Source organism: Heterocephalus glaber, unplaced genomic scaffold (genome assembly GCF_053883595.1).
Source record: "Heterocephalus glaber isolate CG9 unplaced genomic scaffold, H.glaber_assembly_v1.0 deba00001757, whole genome shotgun sequence".
Taxonomy (NCBI): domain Eukaryota; kingdom Metazoa; phylum Chordata; class Mammalia; order Rodentia; family Bathyergidae; genus Heterocephalus; species Heterocephalus glaber.
Window position 1 is genome coordinate 3,513,121 of NW_028258454.1, and position 6,941 is coordinate 3,520,061.

The following is a 6,941-nucleotide window of genomic DNA, read 5'->3' on the forward strand; positions in this document are numbered from 1 at the left end:
AGACATTTACAGCTAAATGGATGCATATTGAGGCCATACTCTTAAGTGAGATAAATAGGACACACGTGTAAATACCAACTAGTTTCTCTAGTGTGAGAAACTGACAGTGTAAATAAGGATTAAAATGATTAAAATGAATAATTGATAATTTGAAATAGGAAGAAAAGGTCCAAAAGGGTAGGGGAAGTGGGAGGGGAAGAGAAAGGAAAGAAGGGAAAGGAAAAATTACGAGAAAAGGAAAAAATGAAAACAAAGTCTTTGTAAATAGGGAAGGGTGGAGGGGGTGAAGGGAGCACAGGGAATGGGGAAAAAATAAGAACCAAGATTCATCATGTACAGGTACAAGCACCCAATGGTAAATGTAAATGTATTGTATACCTAAAATGTGCCAATAAAAGAATTTAAGCAAAAAAAAAAAAAAGAAGAAATGATTGAGTGCAGATAATTCTCTAAAAGGAGGGGATTAATCTGACACAACAAAGTCTCCAGCTGCACTTAAATGACAGTGAATACTTAAATAAGTAAAAGGGAGTGGGAAAGACATTTTGGGCAGTGGGCCAGGCTGGGCACTTAGCTAGTCACTTAGCTAGTCACTATTGAACCTAGTTTATTTAGAGACGGGAGGAGTGTTTGGCAAATAGAAACACTAAATGATAGATAGACAGACAGATAGATGGATAGATTGATAGATAGATAGTGTTACAAATTGTCACACACTCAATAGCTTAAAACAATGCAAATGTATTCTCTTACAGTTCTGTAGGTTAGAAGTCTAACACGAGGCTCACTGGACTAAGATCAAAGTGTTGATAGAAAGTGCTTTGTGATGCTAGGGCACAATCTATTTCTTTGCCTTCTTCCATTGCTTGATGCATGGTTCCCTCCTTCCATCTTCAAGGCCAACAATCTGGCTCCTTTCTGACCATTCTCTCAGAGTCACATCCCCTCTACACAAGGAAAGCTTTTGTTTTTAGGGACTCATGTGATTACACTGGGCTCCCCTGGATTATCCTGGATATTCTTGTCATCTCAAGGTCCTTTATCTGATAGTATCTGCAGTATCCCTTCTGGCACATAAAGTGGCATACTTACAGGTTCTAGGGGTTATGATGTGAACATTTTTAGGGAAGGGGACCATTATTCTGCCTAAGATATCACATTCAAAAAGTGTTTTACTCTTGTTTAGTTTTTGTTTTTTGCAGTCCTAGGAATTGAACCTAGAGCCTCACACATTACACAAGTGCATTTGCACTGAGCCACATCCTCCACCCTGCAAAGTGCTTTTGTTTGTTTGTTTGTGGTTTTTTACAAAGTATTTTAATAGATGGTATTTTGGGAAAAGCTGGGAAGTTGATAAGTAAAGAAAGGCAGGTGATAAAAGACTTTGAATACTATTTTGGAACTAAATCCTAAGCATGTTGGGCAGCTTTTTAGTGTAAACAAGAAAGAAATAGGGTGAAATTGATGTGTTAAGATTTTCTATATGAAATTGATGCATGGGCTGCATCAATACATTGTAGTAAAAAGAAACAACTCTAAAGAGAGCAATCAGCAGGGTATTGTTGGAATTCCACATTTGGGGATAAAAATCCAGACTAAGCTACATTGATGAGATTGGGAAAAAAGGAATTAGAGTAGAATTTAGGAAGAAAAACCACGAACTTTGGAAAGGGTTTATGGGCATGAATAAAAGGAATGAACATTAATTTTTTCTCTCTTCCCCTGTCAGGTAGCCATGATCTGCAAACTGGTGTTTTAGAGCTGTAGAAAAGCCACTCTCTTAAAAGGATCTAGCAGAGCTGGGGATTTAGCTCAGTGATGCTGGCGCCTGCCTCGCAAGCGCAAGGTCCTGAGTTCAATCCCTGGTACCAAAAAAACCAAACCAAAAACATGAAACAAAACAAAAAAACAGTAAAAGGATCTAGCAGTGGGAGTTTTTGCAAGGAAAAAACTAAAACAAAAATGTATTGTGATATTATGATAAAATTATGAGCTAATATATGTTAATTTTTATGCACAGAACATATTTCTTTGAATATAAGTATCTTAGAATAAAGCTTATTCTGCTTAGCCAAAGAAAACTAAAGGTCAATTGAGAAACCTGCCAAAATTGAACCATGAAGGCAGAAAACCTGAACAGACCAATAATGAGTAATGAGAGTGAATTAGTAATAAGAAGTCACCCCCTCCCCAAAAGGCTCAGTACTGGATGGCATCCCTGCTGAATTCCAGAAAACTTTTAAAGAACTAAAACCATTTTTTCTCAAACTGTTCCAGAAGACTGAAAGGAAGATAACTCTTCCAGACTTATTCTATGAGGTCAGCATTACTCTGATACCAAAACTAGATAAGGGTTTGACCAAAACAGAAAACTACAGATCAATATTCTTGTTGAACACAGATGCAAAAATCTTCAACAAAGTAAAAAGCAAATAAAATCCAGCAGTTCACTAGAAAGATCATTCACCATGACCAAGCAGGGATGTATCCCAGGGATATAAGGATGCTTCAACATACATAAATCAGTAAATGTAATCCATCACATCAACTGAATGAAGGATAAAAATCCTACAATCATCTCAGTTGATGCATAAAAAACATTTGACAAAATGCAACATCTCTTCATGATGAAAATTGAACAAATTGGGTGCAGAAGGACATATTTCAACATAGTATCTGACAGATCCACATGTAAAATTGTATTAAACAGGCAAAAGCTGAAAGTGTTTCCTCTAAGGTCTGGAACAAGACAAGGATGTCCACTTGCACAACTCTCACTATATATAACAATACCACTCTATATAACATTGATTACCACAGTAATCCCAACCAGAACACTTAGATAACAGAAACAAATAAAATCATACAAGCAGGAAGGAAGTAAAATTATTCCCATCTGCAAATGATATGACTCTAAACCTAAAGACTTAATCTAAACCTAAAATTCCATCAAAAGATTATTAGCACTGATAAATGAATTCAGTAAAGTTTCAGGATGCAAAATCAATATACAAGAATCAAAAATCAGTAGCATTTTTGTACACCAATAATGAACTTGCTGAGACAGAAATCATCAAGCAATAATAATCATAATAGATACAAAAAATCAAAACTCCTGGGAATAAATTTAACTAAGGAAGTAAAAAATTTTTACAATGAAAATTATTACATACTGATGAAATAAATGGAAAAAGATGCAAAAATACGGAAAGTAGATTGGAAGAATTAATATTATTAAAACTTTCATAATTCCTAAAGCAATTTATAGGTTCAGTGCAATTCCCATCCAAATACCAATGGTATTCTTCATAGAACTAGGGGAAAAAAGTAAAAATATTCCAAATTACCAAAGCAATCTTGTACAAAAAGAATAAAGCTGAAAGCATCACAATACCTGATCTCAAGATATACTACAGGCCTATAATAACCAAACAGAATGGTGTTAGCACCCGAGTTCGATCCCCGGCACCAAAAGAACCCAAAAAAACAAAACCAGACACATAGACCAGTAGAACAAAATAAAGATCCAACAATCAAACCCAGCCATCTATGGCCAACTGATTCTCAACAAAGGCACCAAAAACATACACTGGAGAAAGGATAGCCTCTTCCATAAGTGGTGTTGGGTAAACTAGACATCCATACACAGAAGAATGAAACATTTCTGTTATCTTTCACCCCAACCAAAAATTCATCTCAAGATGGATTAAAGACCTAAATATGAAACTGCTAGAAAAAAATATAGGAAAAAACCTCAAGAAAACATTGGTATAGGCAATGATTTCTTGAACAAGACCCCAAAAGAAACAGGAGACAAAGAAAAAAATAGATAAATGGGATTATATTAAACTAAGAAGCATCTGCATAGCAAAAAAAAAAAAAAATCAAGAGGGTTAAGAGCCAATTTATAGAGTGTGGAAAATATCTACAAGCTATGTAACAAAGGATCACTGTACAGAATTTAAAAACTCAAATGCAAAACCCCAAATAATCAAATTTTTAAAATGGGCGAAAGATGTGAATAGACATTTCTCAAAAGAAGAAATACAAATGGCAAACAAGTACATGAGAAAATCATCATTCGCCATCAGGGAAATGCACATCAAAAACACAATGCAATGTTGTTTCAAACTAGTCAGTGTGGCTATTATCAAAACAAGCAAAAACACAACAAATAGTGGAGAATGGCAGCGATCAGAAAGCTCTCATATACTGTTGGTGGAAACATAAATTAGTTCAGCCATTAAGGAGAACACTGTGGAGGTTCCTTAAAAAACTAAAACTAGATCTACCATATGATACTGCTTCCCACTTCTCAGTATGTATCCAAAGGAAATGAAATCAGCTCTCAGAGAGATATCTGCATTCCCATGTTTATTGCAATAGCCAACATATGGACTCAACCTACATGACATTCCTGGGTGAGGGGTCTGCAAAATAGTCTGCCATAAAAAGAAGAAAGTTTTGTTATTTGTAGTAAAAAGATAGACCTGGAGGATATTTTGTTAAGTGAAATTAAGGATGGAAAACAGACAGCACATATTCTTATTTATATGCAGAAGCTAAAACTTGGAGCTGAAAGTAGGTTAGCAATTACTAGAGACTAGAAAGGCAAAGGAGCAGGTGGATAGAGGCAAGTTGGAGAAAGGATACAAAAGCACAGATAAGAAGAATAAGCTCTAGTGTCCTACTGCATGGCAGGCTGACTGGAGTTCAAAATCCTATTTTATAAAGAACGAGAAGAATGGCAAGCCAAGTCTCCAAAATCGGGAAATGATGAAGAGACAGAAACCCTAATTACATGGATTTGATCCACACGCTTTGTATACATGGATTAAAATCGCTCTCTCTTTTTTTTTTTTTTGGTACCGGGGATCAAGCTCAGGACCTTGTGGTTTCGAGGCAGGCGGCAGAACCACTGAGCTAAATCCCTGGGCCCTACATGTATTAAAATATCACACTGTAGGCTGGGGATTTAGCTCAGTGGTTTCGCCGCCTGCTGCGCAAGCGCAAGGACCCAAGTTCTATCTCCGGTACCAGAAAAAAAAAAATCACATTGTACCAAATAAATTTGTACAATTATTATGTATCAATTAAAAATTTAAAAATGTTTTTTAAGCCAGGCATGTTCAAGCATGCATTTAATCCCAGAACTCAGGAGGCCGAGGAAGGAAGATTGCCACAAGTTGGGGGCCAGCCTGGGCTATATAGTGAGTTCAAAGCCAGCCTGAACCACACAGTGACACCCTGTCTTAAAAAAAAATTAAGAGGCCCAGGGATTTAGCTCAGTGGCACCGCGCCTGCCTCCCAAGCACGAGTCCTGAGTTTGAGCCCCAGTACCGGAGAAAAAAATTAAGAGCTTGGAATGTAGCTCAGGTGTACAGGGCTTGTCTAGCATGCAAGAGGCCTTAGGTTTGATCCCCAATACTGAAAAAAATTAAAAGTCAATTGAGAAACTTTGAGTTTCTGTGAAAGATAGATGAAAAAAATTTCAGTTTCTAAGAAACTAAGATAAGTTTTCTTGGAAAATGTTGTGAAAAGGAGACTGGCCAAAGACAAAGCTGACAATTTTTGAAGACAAGGTTCCTGATGTCCTCTTATGATTAACTACCTCATGACCTTCCTTCTGAACCTACCTGGGTGGCCCCTAATACAGGGTCTGCCTAGGAGCCAGGCAGCTTTGCTCGTTAGGAGCCCGACTTGGGGCCAAACGGTTCTATTATGTCTGGCATTCTCTGTAGGACTCACACTGTTTCAACTTCATCCACACCAGAAGCAAAGCTGGAATACAAGCTAAACACACAGTGTCCCAAAATGATGCAGAGGGCAGAGAAGGACAAAGTGAATGAAGGTGTGTGTGTGCGTGTGTGTTGTATACAATATATATATAATTTATATTTATATTTATACATACATTATGTGTGTTCTTATGCAGATATTGTATGTTGTCTGATTGTTAGGTGCACACGTGTATGTGTGCTTATCCCTGAGCCATGTTTCTATGGTAAAACTCTGAAGGACGTTTGATTAAACTAATGATATGCTACTTAAAATGCTGCTTTGCCTGAAAGTCTCTGACTACATTAGCATAAATGTTTAAAATTGGGAGATCCTTTTTTATGTTACTTGGATTTTTAAATAATTATACATTCAATAACTGCTAATCATGGCCTTATTAGTTTGCTGCGGAACAATATAACATTATTTGTTATCAGGTTATTTCAGACAGGTAAAAAGACATTAAAAAACATTTAAGTCATTAATAATATAGCTTGAGTGAAAAAAGCATGTTGCAGGATGTGTGTAGTATGATTATAGTTTTGTAAAATAAGAAAAGCTAAACATACACACGTATGTTAGTGTTTATACAGAGACGAAGGTCTGGTAGGAGACACACCTAATTGTAAAGAGCATTTATTCCTGGGGAGTGGGAAGTGACACAGGTACAGAGAATATGGACCCTCGGACACCACAGCAGGATCTTTGACCCAGAGATGGAAGAAATGAGAATGGGCCAAATATTGCAAGCACACACTCTTGCACAGGCAAAGCTTTATTAGATTGGGGGAGTGTCAGCCAAATTAGGGCTTTGGCTGAAGGGGGCAAGAAATTGATAGAGACGGTGGCCAAACTGCTAATCCCAGAACAGAGAGAACAGCAAATTTTTATCGATTTGCTGGGGTGGACTAAACTTCAGTCATTTCCATTGGCCAAGGGAATAGTTTAAAAAGATGTCTCTTTTGTGATAGACTTGGATTACTGGGTGGTCCCAGTCAATCTGTCCTAGAAGCTGCTGAATTTTCATGTATCTGGTGCCACCATCCTGAGCAAAACGTCTTGGTCTTGTACTTGATGGGCTAACAGGCACTTGACCTTGCTCAAGAACTGCTGAGTTACTCTTACAGGTGGAGCCCTCATCCTGCATAAACATCCTGGCCTAG